The 23,481-nt window shown below is 41.9% G+C and overlaps 1 long non-coding RNA gene across 3 annotated transcripts in view; it reads right to left on the bottom strand.

The window, feature by feature from the left end:
• LOC148189789 (uncharacterized) overlaps positions 1-23,481 on the bottom strand; it is a 278,012-nt gene that overhangs the window by 89,459 nt on the left and 165,072 nt on the right. For all 3 annotated transcript variants that reach the window (XR_015776325.1, XR_015776324.1, XR_015776323.1), the window contains exon 6: positions 5,776-5,906. This is a non-coding gene — a long non-coding RNA (uncharacterized LOC148189789). The remainder of the gene's footprint in view (positions 1-5,775; positions 5,907-23,481) is intronic.

Raw genomic sequence — 23,481 nt, forward strand, 5'->3', positions numbered from 1 at the left:
AATCTAATGACGTACAATACATCAGGTGTACTGAAGTCCCACTGTCCCGGAGCCAGGCTGGAATTTGATCTCAGGCCTGATAATGAGAATGGTGATGATGATGAGGTGGCTGAGTGATGATGATGGTGGTGTCCCTTGTTAGTGTGTCTCAGTCCTAATTAGAGAGGGTTATTACAAGGCTGGATGTAAGAGCTACTATAGGTAGACCAGGCAGACTCAGTGGGTCTCACTGATTAACTACCCCTAAATAAAATCAATTTCTCCATACAGGCACACAGCTACTATGAGGAATTATTTTGCATGCCCAAAAGTTCTTTCTGCTACAAATCAAATCACTGTGTCATCCGGTGGTGGTGTCTGAGCATTCTTTAACAATATAAGGAAACAGAGGACACAAGCGGATATATATCATAGTGATTCAGTAACCTGTGAAATGTTCATTAGTGGATGATTTGTCTTTGGAGACTTTGACGTCATCCAAGAGGGCACTATTCAGAGGTTCCCAAACTTCTTTTATGCCAAGGGCCCCGAAATACTGCACTGCCCGGCAGGAACTCTCCACCAATTATCACCATTGACCCATATTTCTTTGCAAAGCAACGTCTATCAACCCAAATGCCAAAATAAATGTTAGGTATGTTTCAGCAAACCATGGATAAGTTTCAGCGCTGTGTTTTAAGTGTGGTTATTTGTTGGCTTTAAACATCCACTACACCTAGTGAGTTTGCTGACACAAAATGCTAATGGAAATACAGCAACTGGTTGCCAAAAAACACCCCCGCTTGATGGCAAATGCCGCAGGAACACAGCAATGCATCACTAAAAAAAATATCCATGTTTGTTGGGTGCAGCAGCAGGGCAGTAGGGTCTCTGTTATGGGTCAAGCTCCAAAAGTGCTGGATCCCACGATTCCCACAATGCAACCAATAATCCTTCATTAGGCTGCCCCTCTCTTCTACATACACTCCACACCTCCAGTTTGCAATGTGACTTTCTCCAAAAAAAACCTAAATCTCAAATCTGGATAAGAAACAATTACACATCAAGGTTATTTTCTCTTTACAGATCTCCCTCTACAGATGCCAGATATAAGAGAGCTATTTTCACGGCTACTTCTTGTGACCAAGCTAGGGTTGGGTATTGTTGTGGTGTTTTCTGATACTGGTGTTAAAACGATACTTTTAAAATGGTACCAGCGCTTAAACGGTGCCTGAATCACTACTTTTCAAATCATAAAGCATAAAACTGTTAATGACACTAAAGAATGGCTTTTTAAATTTTTTTTCAGGCAAATTTTAACTTGAATATGTCACAGTAATTATACTGTATATTTAAATATACAGTATATATACGGATAATTACAAAGCATTATTAACAAATTCGCCTTAAGAATAAAAACAAACCCTACATTACAATAATCAAACACTAAACAACAGTTAAAGGATGGCTAACAGAAAAAAACACATTTTGATTTGAGGTCTTTAATTGCCTCAATAACTCAGGAGAGACTCAGCAGACAGACATGTCTCTGTTATCTGTGAGTAGCTGAGGCTGTCACTAATGAGAACAGCTGCTCCACCTTAACAGTCCACCTTAAGGGAGCCTGAGAGGCTAATGTAGCTTGCTAACTTCGGTGCTAACCTCCTTCATTTCAATCAGCAGGTGACAATGAAGACACAAGAGTTTGTCTTGAGTCATGAGGAGCTGTAGCATTTATTCACTGACAAACAGCGTAAACTTCATACTCCATGCTCTCTGCAGCCTCACTGCCACCAGAAAACACACACACAAGTTTATCCAGTTTATCTTATACAATCCAACTACTGATGCACATTTTCAGTGATTAAGTCCATTTATGATGTATGGAACAACAGTTTTTAAACTATGGGGTTTCTTGGGTCATGACCAAAATACTACAGTGTGCCGGCCGAAACTCCACATTGAGAGTCAGCAGTGCACTACACTTATTACACTCAGAGAAAGAGCCATTGAGCCACAACGTTGATAACTAGAGCTTTGGCTGCACCTTGCGACACTGAGACCAGCTCAACGAGCCAAGTCCTACTCCGGACTCAAACTGTGAAGGTCAAAGAGGATAAACCCTGTTATGCTCCGTCGCTCCACAGGGATATCTCAGCATGTGTGTGTGCATGTATGTGTGAAAAGTGTGTGTGTCGGGCACTAGAAGGAGCATATAAAATCATCACACAGCACAGCACTCAGATATTATATTGAGCGGCTCTCACTCACATTTCCCACCGTCACTAACTCTGCCACTTCTCTTTTCTCCCTCCACTGTTGTGACCTCAGGGGCAGCTGAGACGTCAAGAAACCGTGTCAAAAGTAGTTTTTCGATGTGGGTAATGCGTCACATTTTGATTTGTTATTAACAGTGTTTTATATGTTTACAGACAATATGTTAGAACAAACTAGATGAAAAAATTGAATTCGGTAAGAGCAATAATGCCAGAAAGGGACAACAATAGCTGATTACAAGTGCTACACATTGTCTACATGTAGACTGTTCTTTGTAAATGAGTTTTCACGATGAATTGTTAAACAAAGGAGCTAAATCAATGACAGATAGAGCAGCAGTTCTTAGACACAGCTGTAAGTTCACACCATGGAGCATGTCTGTATGTTACTCTACCTCTGATTGCTGCTCAGATATTACTGTATAATAAGAAATGCAGCCACAGAAACATGTCAATCGATGTAAGCAGCAGCAGAATTCTGCTTTTACTGTCATAACTTTGTCTTTAACACGATCATGCAGTTTATCTTGCATTTGTTGTGTTTTCCAGGGTGTTGTCATGAACACGGAATCTGTTTGGATGTGTGTCTGTGTGTGCTCGCCTTGGTTTTCTTTGTTTGCATCTGGCCTTGGCATGAAGGGGCCGGGAGGTTTGGTCAGAGAGGCGCTGGCTGATGTCAGCTGGCCAGTGGGCACGCGGTTCAGTCGCATCAGATTGCCATCACAGGCCGGTTTTGGCTCGACTCTGACGCGCTCGCGCTCACTCTCCTGTCTCCCCATCCCCCATCTTTCCTTAGTAACTCCAGCCTCTTTGTCTGCCTCTGTGTGTCTAGATGTGGATTTATGTACTGATAACGCTTTGGAACCAGTTCATCACTCATTTTAAAATTGCCTGACCAATTATCGTTGGTTTAACACCCTACTAATGCCGACCAGTTACACAGAAAGCTGCTGATCGGGGGCGTTACCCTGTGTGATATGCAGGTGGTTCACAGTTCCAATTTCACACAAGCCAGAGTCTATTTACTTCCAGTTGAGCTTGTTTTTTTTCTGCATAGCGAATGCATGGACCTCCTTGATATCTATTCTGCTTCAATTAGCAACAGATGCCTCCTTGCAGAGCGCTAACCCTAATTGTACGTGATGAGCAAAGCTAATCGCCCTGGTGCTGCCTGACCTTCCTACAGCTGTGAGGGGGAACTTCTCCCACAGTCCCTTCTCAGACCCTATCCAAACACACACATGTGCGCACACACACTCTGTGCTCCCCAATATTTAAAATCGAGGGTGGCTGGGGGCAACTGGGAATGGGGCTAGCTTTGGTGACCGCAAATTAGCTGCTGTAATTGCATATCCCTCCCTGCGCCCATAATTTTTCAGGCCTGTTTGGTGCAGTGAGGAGAGTTTGTTTGTTTTGGTGTCAAGGCGATTTAGAATCAAAATGAGGACCTCCAGCGCACATGTGGACCCCCAAGCCAAATGGCAGCGCCATAGCCTTAAATAGCGCTGCCTCGCCCGCTGCATCGTGCAGCCCAGAGGGAGACAGGGCGAGAGAAGAACCAACTGTGTTCACTTAAGCATTTTGCCTGACTTTCATGGTTTTTGCTGCTCACTAATACAAATAACCAGGAGCGCTGCAAGAAATTCTAAGCCCCGTGACAACACTTTAACAACAGCTCTGATACAATAAATATCTAAAATCACTGGCATGTTCAAGGGCTCCTGTCCAGCTGTGGGTCCTCTGATATATTCAGGGTCACCACCCAGTGAATAATTGTTCAGGGCACAATTAAATAACCATTAAAATGCTCATGGTGAATATAGCATTTCTGTGTATCAAGGTGGTAAATAGTTCTCATAGAGTGCACTGCCACTGGGGTCAACTGTTTTTACTGTGTATGTGGTGTGAAATGTAGCTTTTTTTTAAATAAAGACTGAGAAGTTGTTTCCACTGTTCCTCTTAGTGAAGTTACCCAAACACCAATATCATCATCCTCCAAGATAGAAACAAATTTGATCCTTGCCAAAAATGGAATTTCACAAAGTCTGGAGCTTATTGTTTTGCATTAATAGTGGTAACTCTTCAAAAGCCTCCGGCTTATTGCAGAGGCTTACGCAGAGCTTACATAAGTGTGCGAGGCAGAATAAGTGAGCTTTGTGTGCTCGTGGACCACCGGGCAAAGGAGTAAGCCAGTGTTAGGCTTACTGAAAAGTCCAATTTTTCTTATTTACCAAAGACAATGACTTGCAGATGATTTTGCTCTCCTCAAAAATGTGCAAGCTAGCAAGCAACCAAACAAGCATAAATCACATTAATTAGCTTTGCAGCTGTGGTGCGGTCCTGTTGATGCCTCAGTGGCTTCAGCGAGATAAGAAATCCTTATGCCATAGTGTAAATACAAACAGCAAACGAAGACTGAACAACAAAGACCAATTAGTGCCTTGGGTTGATAATTTAGGCTCATATTTAGATTAATTATACTCTTGAGGATCTGAAAATAAACATTTGATTCAAACCTATCTTAATCAAAGACACAAATTACCTGAGTAAATCCTCTTTATCCTTTGCTTTAACTGTGATTTAATCTCTCTCAGCTCCTCTGAATTGTAAACTAAGAATTGACTGAGAAATGTTTGGAAGTGTTGGATTTAAGCAGCATGTAATGTGCATGATAGAGATGACTGCAATATTATGTGAATTGCTGTTACTGTAAACTCTGTCTCTTGTCCCTGCTTCAATCTCCTCTGCTTGGATAATGCAAGTAGATCATATTAAATTATATGCATATGCTGTATAATTTACAGAGAAAACACTTTTTGCACTCTTTATACAACAATGTACTTGACCGAAATTACAGTACTTTGTAAAACTGAAGGATTTACTCAGGTAAAAGTAATTGAAATAAGGTCAGTAAAAATGAGGAAATATGTTATATTCTAAAAAGGAAAAGGGGGGGGGGGGTATATTGATATACAGTATATGATGCTTCTGTTAAATCAACGAAGACTTTAAGGCTACAAAACAGGTGCATATGTAAATGTCAATGTGGGACAACATCTGCAACATGACGGCTCATGTCCAAACCAACAACATAAACGTTACTTGTGTGCATTTATACAACAGCCTCACTGTAGCTTCGCCAAAATTAACCAGAAAAGAAACACAGCTCAGGCAATTAGACAAAAAAGAGTGATAATAATTATAGTATATATAGTAAGTATATGGACACCACGGCGGGTGGAAAAAGCATTATAAAGCCACATAAATTAAACAGCTGGACACACAACAGCAGAATAAAACATCATCCATGCTGGCGACATATAGATATGCAAACAGTATAAACTCTACAGTGACTGCAGCCACAAATAAACATTAAAAGGAGAGACACACTGCATATCGCACACACTGCACATCGCACACACTGCGTAGCACACGCACGCAATTCTGCGTTACCAGGCAATGCAGTGGTTGTTGACATTCTCGTGGAGAGTGAGTTCAGAGAGTGTGTTGTTGTACTCACCTGTCTGAATGTCATTCTATGAGTCTTAAGCCCCGCAAAGTACTCCTCCATCTGCTTGTTCGTAATGAGTCCACTCAGCCTCTGTCCTGGTACGAGTAGTCCACTCGGGCTCTCTCTTCTAGTAGGAGCTCCTAAAATTCAAAAACATTTTGAGCTGAATGAGGCTCTGCAGTCACATTGTGGACATCAGTGGAAAGGCCTCACACACTGCTGGAGGATCCACCATTATCATTATAGCATTTAGCATGCTAGCCAGAGTTAGTCTGCACCTGTTGATGATAGTAGGTGTGTTTGATATGGGTCACTGAGCATGCTTTCAAAGTGGTGTATTAAAACAGTGATAAATTAAAAGGACACTTTGCAGATTTTTTGACCAGCTTTGTATCATAACATTGTTGGTAGTATATGTAAATGAACAATGGTAAAGCTCCCTCCATCTTACCAGCACCTAGATTTCCCTGCTCATTGTTGAGCTCACATCCAATCAGATTTTCACTGGACTGTTGTTCAAACTACAGATTGCACTTCTGTATTTTCACATGCCACCACAATCACTAAGAGTAAAGTAGTGATCAAGAGAGAGGCCAGCCCACATGTCTCTCTCTCTCTAACGCAGACCGAACTCAGATCAAACAATAAAACAAGGCAGTGCTGATCAACTGTATACCAAGATTATGTTACTGCATTGCTCATTTCTTACATTAAATGTTTTCAGAAACATATTTTAGCACACTGTTTGGCTCGAATACAAGAATGTGTAAACAGGAAGTGGGCACCAAACTGTGTCCTGTACTTTTAAAACAGAGGCTGAAAACACTGAGACAAAACGCTAAAATAAGCAGATAAAATATGAACCAAAATTCCGTTACTGTGTTGCCTATATCTTGCCTAAAATATTTTCAGGAGCAAAATTTGGCTTACTATTAAACTGTAATTTCAAGATCGTTTGTTACCAGACAGCTATATTGTTTCCTCAAGACAAAAAAACAGCTGATGCCACTCAGTCACTCAGGTATTTGCATCTTGCCACTGTATCGACAGTCTAGTTTTATAAAAAAAGTCCATCTTTCCAGCAGTGAAATAATTAAGTTATATGCAAGTATGTGTTATTTCCTGAGTGCACAGCAGATCAGGATTGTGGAAGTTTTGATAAAAACTGCAGCACAGTCTAAAGATTCATCTGTAGCCTCATACCTGGTCAACCATAGAGGTCTGGAGAAAAATCACAGTTGGACCTGGATAACATTGCATTTTGGCAATGAGATTGTGCTCAGACCTTCAGTTCTGAAGAGGCGCTTCTGATTTGTTTGTCGGACCAGATAGATCAACAAAAAGAAAAGAATAATATTTTCCACAGTGGTGGAGGATTTAGCCGATTCTAAAATTGGTTGCATACAACCATGCCTTTGCGTCTTCTTCAACTGACAGTTTACATCGAAAAGGCTGACAATTGACTTTAAGGGTTGATGTGTTTGGTCCATTGTTTGTGCTCTTTAAGAATTTTTATTATTGTAAAATGCTATACTGGTGCTTAAATTGTGGTTGAAGTTGCAAGCCAGGTTTTTTATGTTCTAACGTCAAGATGTCAAGAACCTGTTAAAGTCAATTTGTAAGTTAAATAATAGCTCAGTGGGCGGTGAACTGTATGCTTGCTGTTAACATATGAAGTCACTCATCCATTACTAGTGATTGTACAAGTCATAGGGTAATAAAGCTAAACAGATTTCATATGTATGTGCATACAGTACGCACACAGATACCTGTATCTCTACACATGGCCACTTTGAGCTGCAAGTTGCAGTTGTTTTGCAGTAGAACAGTAAAAGCTTGTTAATTTGGGGTTTTTGGAGCTGCTGGCACGAAAGTGACATCAAAGCATGACAATATAGTTGCAAGATGATTTCTGGCGAAGGCAGTGCCAAACACCAAAGCAGTGAATGTTTATCACTGAAGCTGTTGCCAAGAACCACAAAAACAAGAATCTTGAGTAAAAAGAAAAAAAATATGGACTTCATTTATCACTTTAAACAAGTGAGTACCACCCACGTGACAGCATGTTTTCCTTCAGTAACTAATGTTGTCATTGAACTCTTTGGATGTCATACTAAGAGTTGGGTGTAGCAATGTAGGATTAGTTGTTAACTGGAAATGACTCAATGGAAGTCCACCACTAAACTGCACCTGATCTGCTGTGTTCTTCAAAGTATAACAGTTCTCTGGGCTGGACTGCTAACACTGCAGTTGTATTGCAGTATTTGACACATGCCACATTCACACAGAGGGAACTGAAGGCTTGCCTGTTAATGCTTGTCTAAATGAAGCCTGGGCATACACTGTTCATGACCGCGTCCTTTGGCCACCACAGTTAAACACCACACTGACCGCCGCTGGTCAGACCCCAACCACCATGGCCACTGACATTCTCAGTGGTCATAGTTTTCTTTTTTTCCATTGTGCTAAGCAGCAAAATATATTTTACTTGTTTAGAGAGGATGATTATGAGAATAACACATGGCTCCGGTGAAAGCAGTACCGCATAAATCGTATTGAGTGAAGTTCTAGTTTTTCAAGATTGTTAAACTTTTGGCATAAATAGTTTGAGTTTAAAAGGGGCCTTCTCTACCATTAAGCCATAGTTGTGGACAGAACGATTCTTCATTCGTGATTTTCCTCATATGCCTCCATTTTTTGGCAGTTGGCTATCAGACATGTGCATCACATGTCTGAGCAGAACGAGGCAGGGTGGTAGCATTGCGTTGATATAGTTTGGGCCCCCACCATGTGCTGATGATATCATTATCTAGTTGTAACCCTGATCAGCTCCATGTGTTTGTGGGAAAGCTGCAAATACCAAAACAGAGAGGGTTCACTGCCTACATGGAGAAAACACAAACCAAAGCAGAGTTTCTCTTTAAAAACTAAAGGTCCGCTTCATTCAAATTTTGAACACAAAAACAATTCACATGGAAATTAAAGTTGTTTACACCTTTGTCTGACATAAACAAAAAAGCATATTGTGATACTGAGCTAAAACTGTGTATAACCAACAAAGGTTTTTAACAAATTGATTATGTTGTCTCTCCTTTAGCATATACTGTAAGAACCACCATCAGCAATTTTCAACATAAATTTCTGTTTCTAACTTTAGCGAAAGTAAATTTAACTACACTGACCATACATTGGTCAAAGTCTTACATATATGTAAACCCACAATCCACCTAAACAACCTTCCTGCATATTGCCGGCTACATAAGAATCCCCTTCTTTCCATTGTAAAACTTTCATAATCCAGGCAGCATTTAAGTTCACCTCAAAATGTAACCAGAGAAACAAAAAACTGCAACTTACAGTGGCGACCCAAGACTCTGGGAGGCCCCAGGCAAAGAATTGCAGCCCTGTGCTAACAAACAGTATCCAGTTGTTATATGATAGCCAAAGGGGCCTCACTTATACCCATTTTTCACCAATATGGAACCAGTTTCGTTCTGGTTCTTGCACCTAATTTTTAACTGCTCAGAGCATTAAACCCAAAATAAATAGTTTCAGAGCCACAACAGTTGGTTCTCAGATGGAGCCAAAAAGTGGCCTTTTCTTAACCTGAACTGTGAACCATAACCATAACAACATTAGTGTAGTAGAAGCATTGTCCCCTGGGGCACTTTATACCAAAATGAGGCGACTGACTTATTTTACTTTATTTTGTTTATTTTCTCATTTTTTTATCAAGTGTAACTCATATGACCTGTGTGGACACTGATAGTGACTCAAAAGATTTTACACACAGTATCACTTTTATTTGTTTGCACTATTTATTTTAATTTGAGACACTCTTTTTTTAGACGCTATTTAGAAATGGGTAACACCTACATTAGGTATCACCTCACTGCCTTTATATATATTCTAAGGTGTAAAGTGGAACTAATTAGTTGTGATTATAGTGGTGGCAGTGGTGTGTTTGTGTGCTTTCATGTGTATGCCTTCGATGGGGAAATGCTAAAATGGGACTAACAAAGTGAGTGTACAGGCATATTTCTTTCCTGTGTACCAGTCTGAGATGACTCTTGAAATCTTCGAGGTAATTGTGCCGCGCACACACGCTGTTCTATGTTGATTAGTGTATTGTTTCCTAACCAGCATGCCATGAGTCACTTATGAAAGGGCTGTGTTAAGCCATGATGAGGAAAGTGCTACGGATGTGATTTACAATGCTTCATAACCGTAATTAATACAGGCCTTAATGATGTTAAGTGTAGCAAAGCTTCTAACACCCTTTGTATAATTCATGACCCCTGTGTTGTCATTCTTCTTTTCCAGTCGGTGTTCCCTCCAGTGTTCATGATTCCTGTGCTGGGAAAGTTACTGTTGCTACAGAAATGGAGCAGAAAAGCACGATTTTGTGGGAACAACCGAGAAATAGATGACGATTCACCCGACTTAGGCGTCTTGTGTTAAGGCTCTTCATCTTTTTCCTTTTCCATATATTTCTCAATTTTTCTTATTCAAAATCAAAATTGCAGCAGTATTGTAGTTATAGATATGTTCTTGGAGTCCTGCTTGTTTCCCACTTTGTCTTCGAGGTACAAGCAGCAACATGTGCCTCAGGGCATAAACACCCAAACAGATGTTGAATTAGTAAAGATTTTGAGCAAATGGCATGTTAATTCACAAGCTTGGAAAACCGCCGTGATAATCAAGAACCAGTTTGTTCATCTCCAAAAGCCTACAGTAAATGCTAATCTGGGCCTGAACTCAAAGAAACATTAAAAAAATGTGATCTCATCGTGCCAATGATGGCTGTAATATTTTTCTAAAAGTCCCCTTGAGCTCTGCCAGCGGTGGTGCCTGTGCTCTAAAAATGTCAGTCACACTGAAGAGGTTAACCCCAGCCCTATAAGAGAGCTGATGGAATATTACACAAATAGACGGACTGTATCTGATCCCAGCTCAGCATGTTGTAAGACCATCCCATTCCAATCTTGCCTCTCTCTGTCACCTCATTAAAAATACAAAGAGGGTAAAGAAGGGCCAGTCCTGAGCAATCTGCGTTAAAGCTGCCAGTGAATGCAGCAGCGTTAATGTCATTTAATGCTGTTTCATCTGAAAAGCCACATTAGAGTCAGATTTAGTAATCTGGGTTTGCCCATGCTCGTCTGTATGATGTCATTATGCTAAACTGACCTTTACAGCCAGATTAGGAGGGGTGGAGGGAATAGAAGGAGGCTTTGGAAAGGGAATTAACAAGAAATGAAAAATGGTGTATTTGGCATATGGATGATGAAGTATTCAGCAGCATTTTCAACCTAAGTGCCATCGACTACAAATCAGACTGAGAGTGACAAAATGCTTCTTTGTGGTTTGATCAGCTCACGCTCGTGTCCTAAAATTAATGTTTAGCTCTTTCAGGAATTCCTGGTGTCAAAGCCAGGCCTTTTTTTAACACCTCAATAAGCCTTGGCACAAAAAACAAAAAACTAAATCAAATCATATATATATATATATATATATATATATATATGTATATATATATTTTATATATACATATATATATATATACACACAACATAAAACTACTGGGTTGTTCCAAGCCCACTGTGCTTTTTAAGTTCATTTGTTCCACTTAAAGGTTTTCAGATTCTTTTCAGTCTACCCGCTCTCACTGCAGCGGGATTCTTGTTCTCTTTACATTTGGACAACATCTATCAATATGAGCTTACTGAGCCACTGCACACACTGTCCTGAGACAACAAGGTGTAGCTAACTCAGCAATCCCCCACTTCCAAACTTGTGGGATAGAATAAGCACTTAGATACAGTTCTCTTTGCCTTTTACCCAAAACCACGACTGATGATAGAAACACAGATGGCAAGAGTGAAAAAAGGATTAAAGGAGCAATTGGTGGTATTTAGTGACATCCAGCAGTCCAGACTGCAGATTGCACCCCGCTAAAACTTTTCCCTTGTACAAAGCATGAACTCCCAATTAGGATTAAGTGTTCATAATTCAGGAGGTTTTTTACTGGCAGTCATGATTGAAACCAGTAAAAAAACACTGAATAATGCAGTTTCACGTTACAAAAGTGGTGTTTCTCCAATGTTGATCGGCTCGTTGCAGATGGGCTGCTAGCCCAGCACCTGCTAATATGTTCTGACCTTTTTTTCGCTGATAACATAAGATCAAGAGGTTCAGGAGGCTTTTTACTGAGAGCAGAATTATCCGCAGAGGTCTCTTTCTCTCCAAAACAAACAGACCCAGTGATTTAAACTGGTAAAAAACACTGAATAAAGCAGTTTCATGTTAAAAATCTGCGTTCTTCAAACACCGTTTGGCTCACTGGGGAGTGGCTGTTAATTACACTGGCCGACGCGAAAACACAAATGGCTCTTTCAGAGTGAGGACACTAAACTTGCTTTGCCCAGGGACCACTTTTGCAAACTGACAAGAGGCCAGGGGCCAGTTAATAGACCAAAATAACATTAATAAGCAATGCTGTTCCTGTCTCAGTAACCCCGCACAGGTCAGCTGTATGCAGGGGTGTTTCTAGGATTTGAGGACAGTCCAGACCTCTGCTGGAGGATGAGGGGGATCCTCCCTGGGTACTTTTTTGATCTATGTTAAAGGTTTTTAATGTATTTAGGCACACTATTTAGCCTACAAAAAATCCCAGTGTTGATTAAGGTTTTTCCATTGTTAATTAGAAAATGTAAGAAGGGCCACCTGGCGCACTATTGTGGGCCACATTTGGCTGATGGGCCATGTGTTGAGTATCACTGTTCCAGAGTCAGTGTTTGGTTTGTCTGCTCTGGGCTACTGTAGAAACATGGCAGTGATACAGGAAAACTCTGCGGGTAAGGACCAGCTCCCTATATAGATAGAAAGGACTCGTTCCAAAGTAACAAAAACACAGTGACTCTTATTTTCACTAAAGAAAACATATTTACTATATTATTTGGATTTATGCTTAATCCTACACACTGCACCATTAAAAAACTCCACACTTAATCTTGAAGCTGTGCTATTGATCAACGTGGCCATATTTGATATTCAGGGAAGTTAGAGCTCTCTGAGATCTATGCTTAAGAAGATGGATAGAGCTATCGACTGCAATCACAGCGTCGGCCCTCTATCCATCACTCACAATTCCAAACTAGGCCGCACATGTCCTGGCTACTTTACACTGGTTTCGCCTAACACGGGGGAGTGAAAAGAGACATTTGCACACACAATTAACACATAGGGAGCGAGGGGAGGGAAACATTACACGAAAATGTTTTACTGTGACACTGTTGAGCTTTGGCAGTGTTAAATTACTGGGTGGTGAACTTATTGCCTGCCCTGTTGGCACGAGGGGGGATTTTCCCTTTTGCTGCTCTCCTCCTGGAGGCTTAAGACGGAGAGGTTTCTCTCTGATGGAGGTGTCTTCTGGGCGAAAGGGGAAGAAATATTGTCTTCCAGCTGAGCTTTGACACATCAACACCAGCATTGCTCAAACATCCCTAAGGTAAGGAGTTGGGGTAAAATGAAGAGAGGGAGGGTGTATATAGGCTATAGGAGGCAGCGGACTAGGAGTACATGCATGTTTAACGTTACAGATCAAAAGAGTTAACTCTTCGGTCATAACATAAATGTCAAAAACTTGGCACTGACAACTTGTGCTCAAGTATGTATTACAGATAAAGCATGTTTAGGCATGTCAACTACACAAGATGCATGAATGTGACACTTTCATAACCACTGCATACACCTGACACATACCCGAGCACTTTCTTTACCTACAGGCACTAAATGCATCTCTTGTCAGTCCTGGTTCCTTTCTCTGCTGACATGATAAGCGCTCACTGCACAGGGGGGCAGATTCAACTTACACTTCCTTATCATGTCATTATCACAATGTCATGTCATTATCATAATTATTATCATGTTACGTTCTTCCAGGGAGAAAGTAATTGATGGGTCAGCTAAATTTGTCATCTAAGGAGAAGGCACCCCCTTGTTAGTGATCCCTGAGAAATTGCTCAGTGAGCATGTTTGCTGCGCGTGTCTGACTGAGGTGTGACTGTCAACACTGAGCTGAGACCACCAGATGGTGGGGGATGGAGGGGGTGTAGACCTTTGATTGCAGAGTAAAACAGCAAAACATACAGTGCTTCAGACAAGATGGCAAAACAGAGCAATTTCCCGCAGACAGGGGGAGAGAAACACAAGAGATCCAAGCACGTTTGTCTCCTTTTTCTTAGCCCTGTGGGACTCTGCTGAAATGAGTGCATGGTTCCTTCAGTGCTGGTAAATGGAGCGCTTCGATTCCTCCAGCAGAGCCACCATCCCACCCGCTATAACGGCCAATCTGCTCTTCAATTGGGCCTGTCTGGCCTGAAGCCGGACTAAAATTCAGATATGTTCAACATAGTTTGAGTACATCAATGTGTGCCTCTCGGTATGACACATTTCTGTGTTAAAGATGTGCTATGCAGGATTTTCCTGATTTTCCTGACATCATAATATTCTACAAAAATACTTTTCTGGTTGAGCAACATGACAACTCCCCCAAAGTGTAACTTTTCTCTTTCGATCACACCCTGGTGTCTGACTGCAACATAGGTCCTAAGGCCCGCCCCTCCATGTTAGTGTATGGACATAGGCCAAACTCAAATAAATAAAAACAGAAAAAACAAAATAAAAGCAAAAACCCAAATAAATTTTTCCCAAAGATTGTTTCTGTCACTGAAGGTAATTCTCATCACCCTGATGTTTGTTCAAGTGTTTGTTTTTATGATAAGTTCAGTTTTGAGGGGTTACTAAATTATACAAAAGGGGGCTTTTCCGACAGCGTTCAATGGAGCTACTCGCAATTGGATGAACGGGTGTTTTGGGGGGAACTCCCCAGCTGCGGATATCGCTACTGCGTACCTGTATCTCGAGTATTTTCACCTCATTTCAGCAAAGTGAGGTTAAGTGGGGCCCTGTCGTCCATCTTTATATCCAGGCTATGGTCATAACTCAGGAACAGAAGGGGAAACATTTGGCCAGATGCTGAATTAGTGACACAAAACTTGGGTGCCCACCTTGAAACTGTGCTGACTCTGTAGATCATCTGTGCTGCCGGGGGGAAGATGTGTCTGTTAAGCATCCATATTTTCACAGACATGAATGCCAACCGCAAGTGCAATGTGACTGGTGCACGGGTGTATACAACCGTGAGGCGGTAATTCTAGTTTTCTTCTTATTTTCTGGGTTCCAGGTTTTTATGGGTGTGTACCACTCCAGCGCGCAGGTGAGGACGAGGCTTTATAAAAAGGTAAGGACCAGGTGCCAAACTGTAAGCAGCATGCAAAAAAACAAAAATGAAAAAAAACATAAATATCTCTGGTGTTGGCTTTTACTTTAACTTTTGTTCACCAACAGTAACCGACAATCCTGCATAATATACCTTTAATGTATGTTATGTATTTGTGTAAAAAAACAGAAGTAATAAACTATGAAGAAAGGCAGGTAAAAGATGCATTGCATTCTTAAGCTTTGTTTCTACACAACATGATCCTGTTTGAGTCACAGTTTATTTTGTCATTCTAAGCCTGGATGTCACTCTGTCTGCTGTGTCTAAACAAACAGTAAATGTGCTGTGAAAAAAAAACTCCCGTTTACCCGTTTCTCTTTCACCTCTTGTCAGAGACGTACTCTGTGAAGCCAACAGTAGTGTCTCAGCGAAGATCAGAGTGACAGAGACGACGACAGCAGAGGGAGTGACAGTCGTGGGGACAGGAACACTCCCGTGCTCAGTGCTCATGCACTATTCCATCATTAGCCAATGAAGCCCTCGTAAAAGTGAGTTATGTGCCACGAGAGGGGAGGTTCCATATGGCACAAGTGATCCAGAAAGGCAACGTGTCGCAAAAGACCCCCAGAGCCCAACAAGTCAGCTTTTACAGGGGCCTCCCTCCCTGTCATTAATTGATTTTAATAACAGGCTGCGAGGGGGCAGAATGCTCTCATTCATTGGGCTGATGGGGCTTTTCCCAGGTCCCTCAGCGAACACTGCAGCACTTAGAGCTGTTTGTTTGGATTGCCTCTAGTGTGTGTGGCTCTCAGACCGGCTCGGTTACTCAGTCAGACACATACTCAATGTCCCCGCCGTTCACTCGCTCGCTCGCTCAAACATTTGTTCATTTACCAGCTCAATAATTTCTTCACTCAATCACTGGTCTAGTCATTTATACACTCATTTATTCATTCCTCCTTGTGCACCCACCAAGGGCTATCATGCCTTAAGGTTCATGGGAACATGATGGGTGTCTCACAATGGGTCATGTAGCCTCAGCGTCACACGCCTACTCCACTATGTGTAGTGGAATTTTTATGGGGGGAAAAAAGATATAAACAACACTTTAATCCAAAAGTCCAGGTAAAACAAAATCACTGAATGTTAAAAAAAATACGTGTTGAAAAGATGTGAAAAGACTAGGAAACGTAGTGGAATTGGATTAGTAAAGTGCTTTTTTGACCATTTCTGTGTCCAGGCCAAGCTTGAATGAAGTGTCTTTTATGATGAGTTAACGAGGCATGGTATTTGTCTAACAAGTAAAATAGGTTGGAGAATGTTACTTTTCATAACATTTTGCATGTTTCTTCTGTGTTATTGTTATTTTAAAAAGCAGAAAGTTAGTAGCGCTCTTGCAGTGAAATTTCAGGAAGGTGTGAAGGTATGTAATGTTACATACCACCCAAGGCTAGAGCCATCCTTAATAAAATCCCTCCCCTGCTGCAAATTTGTGAATCGTGGGATGGTGAAGAACTCTCCTGACTTACTCTGCCTCTGATCGGCTTACCCTGACATTTTTTCCCTAACCCTAACCAATCTCGCTCCTCTTGCCTAAACCTAACCAATCCAACCAACCAAGCACGACTACTAGCCACTCATAAGGAGAATAGGGCGGGTCATCCCTTCGCTTTCCTAGGATTTGCAAGTCTGCTACCTGGCTCTATAAATATCAAGAACAAACCGATGTGAAGCAGCAGACTCTCGTTAGCAGCTAACTCAGTAGCACAGAACACTCATGTCCCCTGAGCCCAAGAGTGAGCTGCCAAACAGCTACAGACTCTCGTTAGCAGCTTAACTAGTAGCACAGTAACATACAAACCCTGAGCCATAGCGTGACAGAGCCACTGCACAGCATCAGACTCTCGTTCAGCCGCCAAAGCATCTAATGTTAGCACAAAGCACCCAAAGCAGTGATCAGTAATTGCTGCCGAGCCGGGTAGTCGATTGGACGAAAAGAGCCAAAAGAGCTTGTAGAATGTAGCAAACTCCCCGCTCACACACAGCAGGTATACAGAACAACACTAATGTATCAGCGCCTTTGAGTCCCTTTTAAAAGAGCTTTATAAATAAAATGCATTATTATAATGCTGCAAGCTCTAACATTAGTTGTAACCCTAATGCAGTTACAACTCCTTCAGAGAGCTGCTGATTTTTTTTCAGTTTTGAAACCCAATTTTAATATTTGGTAATCTTTGAATGATTCAAATGTGGTTGGGTGGTTGATGACACACTTTTCTGTGGTGTGAAAAACTCATTACATATTTTTATTTTTGATTTTCCTTGACTTTTAACTAAAACAAGTCTCCATGTTACATTAGACTGTCTCTTTCTGAGGATGTGGGTCCCTTTTCTACCCAACCTCCATTGTCTCAGTCATTTCACCGACTCAAAGTGAAAAAATCCCTCCTTTTTGCATATTTTTACCCTTTCTTTGATTGTTCAGCAGTCTGACTGAAGCTGGGGGGGTGGCGGCTGTTCACCGGATGACGGGGAGGGGATAGGGAGGGAGCTGGGCCTGTCATAACTGTATAATACACCCATTACTCCTGTGCAGCAGAATTACCACTGATGGAAATGGGATTTTGGAAGATATATGGAATGTAATTATTATATACATATATGCATAGCCTTTTTTGCTCTGAAAAGGAGCTTTGGAGTGATATTTTCAGGTGCGAGTGGCTTGTGTATGTATGTGTAAACGCATATGTGCAGCTGTCGCTATGTGTTTATTTCTGTGTGTGCACTGAGTGACTGCTGCTTTACTTTGACAAGAGCGCACATAGTATTTTAAGGTCGTGTTTTGTTTGCTGTTTTTTTATTTTATTTTAAAAGTAAGAAAGAGCTTTTCCACCCTAGTATTCCTGTAACCAGTCGGTTACCTCTGCAGCATCCCTCCGCTGAGGTCGACCCTGTGCTGAACATCTCTCTGAAGGCTAAAGTTTGACACTCCTAAACAGGCAAAGGGGGTCATGCTGACTCATTCCAGCAGAGAAGCTGTCTGAAGAGTTATCAGTCTCTAGAATACCAATTTTTCAAGCTCTCTCAACCAAATAACACACACAGAGGAACCAAATTCCCCCGCAGTGAGTAATGCCAAGATAAGAAATAGAGAATATTTGCTATCCATGTGAGCAGAGGGAAATATTACTTTTAAGTTGCGCACAAGTACCATGCAGTGCCATAATGTCCTATACTGAGTTTCTGTATTATTCTAATAAGTGTGCAGCTGAAGCATGCATCACAGCAGGGGAAGCATGAGGCAGTATGTATGGTTTTCAGTGTGGTGTACCGTAGGCGAGGGGCCTCTGCAGGAGGTTTTCTTTGGAAAGCACCTGGGTGTGAAAATAGGGCCTCCCAGTCTGGCCTGAGAGGCTGTGTAAACACAGGTTCCAGTCGGGCCAGCTTGCACTGGACTGGACCTCTCCAAACAGAAACCATGAGTCAGCCTCAGGAACCCATCCACGTTCCTCCTTCAGGGATAATCAGCCAAATGCAGCCTGGAAAATGTACATGCTATAGGGGTAATGGAGGCAGTGGGCTATATAATAACATGTTTTATCCTTATGGATTTTTTTTGTAGGAGAAATTAAGCACAGAGTGCTGATTTTAGACCTGATTTCATCACAGAAAACATTACCTTCTATCATTTTATTTTCCTTCACAATGAAACCGTCCTCTAAACAACCAGGCAAATACTTTTACTGTCTCAAAAAGTACCTCCCTCAAGTGACTTCATGCATGATATCTGTCGCACAAATTGAGTCAACTGAACAAAAAAAGATTAAACTTTTCCTAAATAAAAGGAGAAAGCCTATATGAGGCACTGGAGTCTTTGCAGCCATCTTCATGTCAGTGTCTGGTTGAGTGGAAGACTTTATTAAGGCATTCGGGCGTCTGAGTTCTGCAGAGAGGGAGACTTTCCCCCTCATCTCCGGTCTGCGTGAGTGGAGAGGCAGGGGCCTCACACTCCACTAAGGAATATTTATCTTTCCAGCTGGTTAGATGGATTAAATGACCATCCCGCAGAGAAGGGAGAGGGAAACAAGGAGAAAGAGGGTTTGAGAGAGAGAGAGGTGAGGAGATGGAGAAAGTTTTGTCGGGGAAAAGAGCCACAGAGAAGGGGAGCAGGGAAGAGGGCGAGGAGTGGAAAGATGCTTACCATCTTCCACTCAGGAGAAAATAAAACAATAAGAATGACTTAGCAAGTCACATTTACCCCCATCTGTGCCAAATATGATTGTGACTTTGTCATCTCTCAGTGGCGAGGGGGGGCCAGACATGCAAAAACACGCTAACGCACGCACACATGCAATTACAAATGCACAACGCACACACAATGACATACAAACACACAGAGCTAATTAACTTCCTGACACATTCACAGAAATTCATTTTAAAGACAGAACGCATATGTTCATGCAAATGTGATGAGGACCCATTAGATGCTCAAATATCAGAGGCAAATGGAAAATATTTCTCAATCACACTCCGTTTGTCAATTTGATCTGACTTACATTTTTTTAATATGTAACACTACCAGAGCACCTGCTGCCCCTGCCAGCACTCTTTAGTAAGGTCAACTCAAAGTCAAACCTGTTAAATGGAGAGTTAGGATTTTCTGAAGTGAGGTTGTATGGGGTACTTGTCCATAGTTACTGTGTTGCACACAGGAGATGTCAGTCAGCACACCGCCAGTTTTGAGAAGCTGGGTGGGGTGCTGACACGAACACTAAGCAATGCACTGCTGTGGACAGAGGGTGGCAATAAAACATATTTTAGCAACTTAAAAGTAAAAAACAGACAAAACAGATTATATGTGCAATATATTAAGAGTATTTTTATGGTTTTACCCTCTGTCAGAAGCCTGCTGCAAGCTGTTTATGTCTTCATTTGCCATCTATGCTCTCATCAAAGCCTTTAGACTCCATTGACAAAAACAGTCATTTTGGCTTGCTGAAAACAGGGGCTGCTCATCTACCTCTGGCTTCAATATTTTGAACTTTTGACTTTTGAATGCGCACTTTTTCAATGATTATGAAACCCAAATTCACGCAATAAGACAAATGATACAACTGATTGAGGCAGCATTAGCCTAGCAACTCCTGTGTTCAGAAATGTTAAATCACTGTTTTTCTCACTGGATTCTGGCTTTGAAGAGAACGATATGACAGCTTTATTTTCCCGTTGGAAATCACTGTGAGAATATTTAAAGTGTAGTGTAAATTTAGACTGTTATTGATTTTTTTTAAGTGTGTTTTTTTTTTAGGTGGCAAAAATATGTTAGGTTGCTGCCCCCATACACAGCAATATATTACTTAGCCTCTGGTTCAGGATTTTCTGTATCTGAATAAGTCATTTTATAATTTTTTTATTGCATGAATATTCCAAATCAATGGACAGCTTAAAAAAAAAAAAAATCGCCCCTCCACTTTATCGCCATATTATTACCAGCCTACTTTTATGTAAAAAAAAGGGGACAAAAGTCTCATTACCAGGGGTTTTCATTTTTCTTTTCATTCAGCCACTACTCCGTTTAGTGCACTGGGCATTACATATAATCAGCCCACTGACATGAGCACATAAACCGCAAATAAAGGAGTGTAATAACATCAAAGAAGTGCCCTGTGAAATGTGATGCCGGGGTATTCAGACAGGAATGTTGAATGGGTGGCAGCTATGTGTGTGTGATTGTGGTTATGCAAAGTGCAATCTAAGTGGGGAGCTGAAGTCATGGAAATTTCCCTCTATAAAAGTGAAGCATGACAATGGATTTGGAGCATCAAGGCCTGCGGGATTACGGGGATCACATAAATCCCCCCGCGCCATAATTTTAGCAAACCACATCAAGCTCCATGTTAAGGGTTAATAATCCAGTTCCCCACCTCTTCCTGCTCCCTTTGCACCCAACCTCAAATCCCAAACATTAACATGTGTATCCAGATGTACTGTACAGAACATAAAGCCTTACGCACACACACTTTACTGTACAAAAACACACACATAAACAAACCGGTATTCCCTGCACATGCACAAACCGCAAACTTGGCACATACACATAAGCTTACCACACACACACCTATGCAAACAACACACACACAGTCTGACAAACCCACTCAGAGACGGACTATGTTCTCAGGTCTGTCATGTCCCCGTGCATCTTGACATCATGGCAGCGTTATAGCTGTTGGCAGGGTGTCATGGAGCATGCAACCAGGGGAACTGAACCCCCTCCCCAACCACCTTAAACTCCCCCTCCTCACAACTCCACCCTGCTCCCAACACTGCATCATGTGGAGCTCTGAGGTGTAAGAGCAGAGGATCTTGTCGGAGGAGCTTGAAATCGATCGATGCGCTACAACAAGCTCTCCCCACCAACACTTCAGTAGCATGTGTGTACGTGCACGTGTGCCTGTGTGTGTTTGCCTCCTTCTCTCTATCTCTCAGTCTGTGTCCACTTTAACATCTGTACTAGCAGTAATCAACAGTTTACACACACAGCACTCTCTTCGAGCTGTTTGGAAAGAGAAGCGTGCCACGAGGAGAGCTCCGGCTCCTTTTCCTCTATTAGCCTGCTGTCGGAGGGAAGGCAGGGATAATATATAAGCCAACAGGATTAGGAGGCAACAAGGCATCAGGCTGAAGAAATCCCTCCCAGCCTTGGGGTCCGACTGAGGCCTTCGCTGCTCTTTGGCTGCACGAGGGCTAACTGAGCCTACCCAATCAGTGCCCTATTCATGCCATGTGTCTCTGACTGTCATGCAGTCTCCTGCACATATATTTACCCCTCTTCCTCCAATAATCACTGGATACTGTCTATCCTGCAAATAAGAGGTCAAATCCAACATAGGCAGCCTTATTGCGGTTTGACAGTCATGATTATAGCTTCTCTACCTGTGGGAATCACTTCCATCTGACAGTCTAACCTGCTTTAACCACGTACAGTGCGTCTTGTCCGGCATTTGCATTTCAAAGTAGGTGTAAGAACCTACATCACAGGCTTGATGGCTGCCTAACAGCAGCGCGGCTCCCTATATAAGGTGTTGAGCTGGAAGTAAATCCACGCGATTAATCAGGTCTGAAGCTAAAACATAATAATAACCCCCTTTATATTAATGCGCAGCTCATGGCTTGAACAGCTCCGTGGAAAGGCCATTAGTCACCAGCTCCCTGCAAAGCCACAATTAAGCAGTCGCATATTACTCTCTCTCTCTCTCTCTCCCCCTCTCTCTCCAACTTTAATCACAGTGCTGTCTCCTTCGTTATGTATTCTGTTCCTGGGTGATCGTGTCTTTAGGCGCTGACTTGGACAAGGAAATCATTTTATTTTTCTATTTGTTAAGCTGTGTATTAACAGAGGTATTCCTGAGCTAAGGTAGCGAGAACGAGTGGCTCGAGATGGAATATTAGCTTTCTAAACAGCGAGCGAACCTAACACTTCCAAGTTCAACACGAGAAAATGGCAAGGCATTTTTTTGTAAGAGCTTAGAAAAATACATCATTACAGATATAGATATTATTTTAGCACATTTTAGAAGTACATTTTGCACCTCATCACCCGCTGTTCTTTCAACTGAGAAAGTGGGTGTATGAAAAGGGGGAAACTGACAGATTTTATAATTGTTATAGAAATCTTATTTGAATTCCGGAGCTTACTGATTTTTTTTTCCTTGTGAGGGACACTTTAAAAAGCTGTCATGCACACCAACCACAGGCATTTCCCTCCCCCTTCCCCTTCCCCTCCCCGCGCTCCCCCTCTCCTCCTAGTTCTCCCTTTTTTGTGATATCCTCTAATTTTGCCCATGCCTAGGCAAATTTGTCGCGGCGCGTGGGCCCGTTTGATTTCATTAAACAGAATATTTAAGCATAAAAATTGTTTAATCGTCTCATGTCATTAGGAGATGGATTTCATTTTGCATACATTTGCATACTTCCCCCTCAAATTAAACCAGGCAAATATGCAAATGCAGAGGCCCAGGTTATAGCGGAGGTGTTTATTGTCATCACTTCAGGCAGTTCCACACTGCAGCGCCTCCGCAGAACAGGGGTGACAGCAACATCTGGACGCCTGGGGGTTGGGAGGGAGTAAAGGGTGGAGGCAGAAGGTGTAGGTGTGGGGATGAAGGTGTGTAATAGGCTGCTGTTCAGTTTTGGCATTTTTAACACCAGAGAGCACTGATCCAACTCCTGCAGCATCTAGTACACCCGAAAAAAATGAATATCCGTCATCACTCCATACTTTAATTACCAACTTCATCCCCAGTGCTTTGGATGCCGCCACGCTAAAATGTATAGTGAGCCAATGAAGACATAAAACACAGCACTGTTCTTTCAACTGTAGCCTCTGCATGTGTTTTTATCAGCTGTTCTGCTGCTATTGTCCACATGGTTAAGCA

Source organism: Plectropomus leopardus, chromosome 4, assembly GCF_026936395.1.
Source record: "Plectropomus leopardus strain MGB_pleo_1.0 chromosome 4, ASM2693639v1, whole genome shotgun sequence".
Classification (NCBI taxonomy): domain Eukaryota; kingdom Metazoa; phylum Chordata; class Actinopteri; order Perciformes; family Serranidae; genus Plectropomus; species Plectropomus leopardus.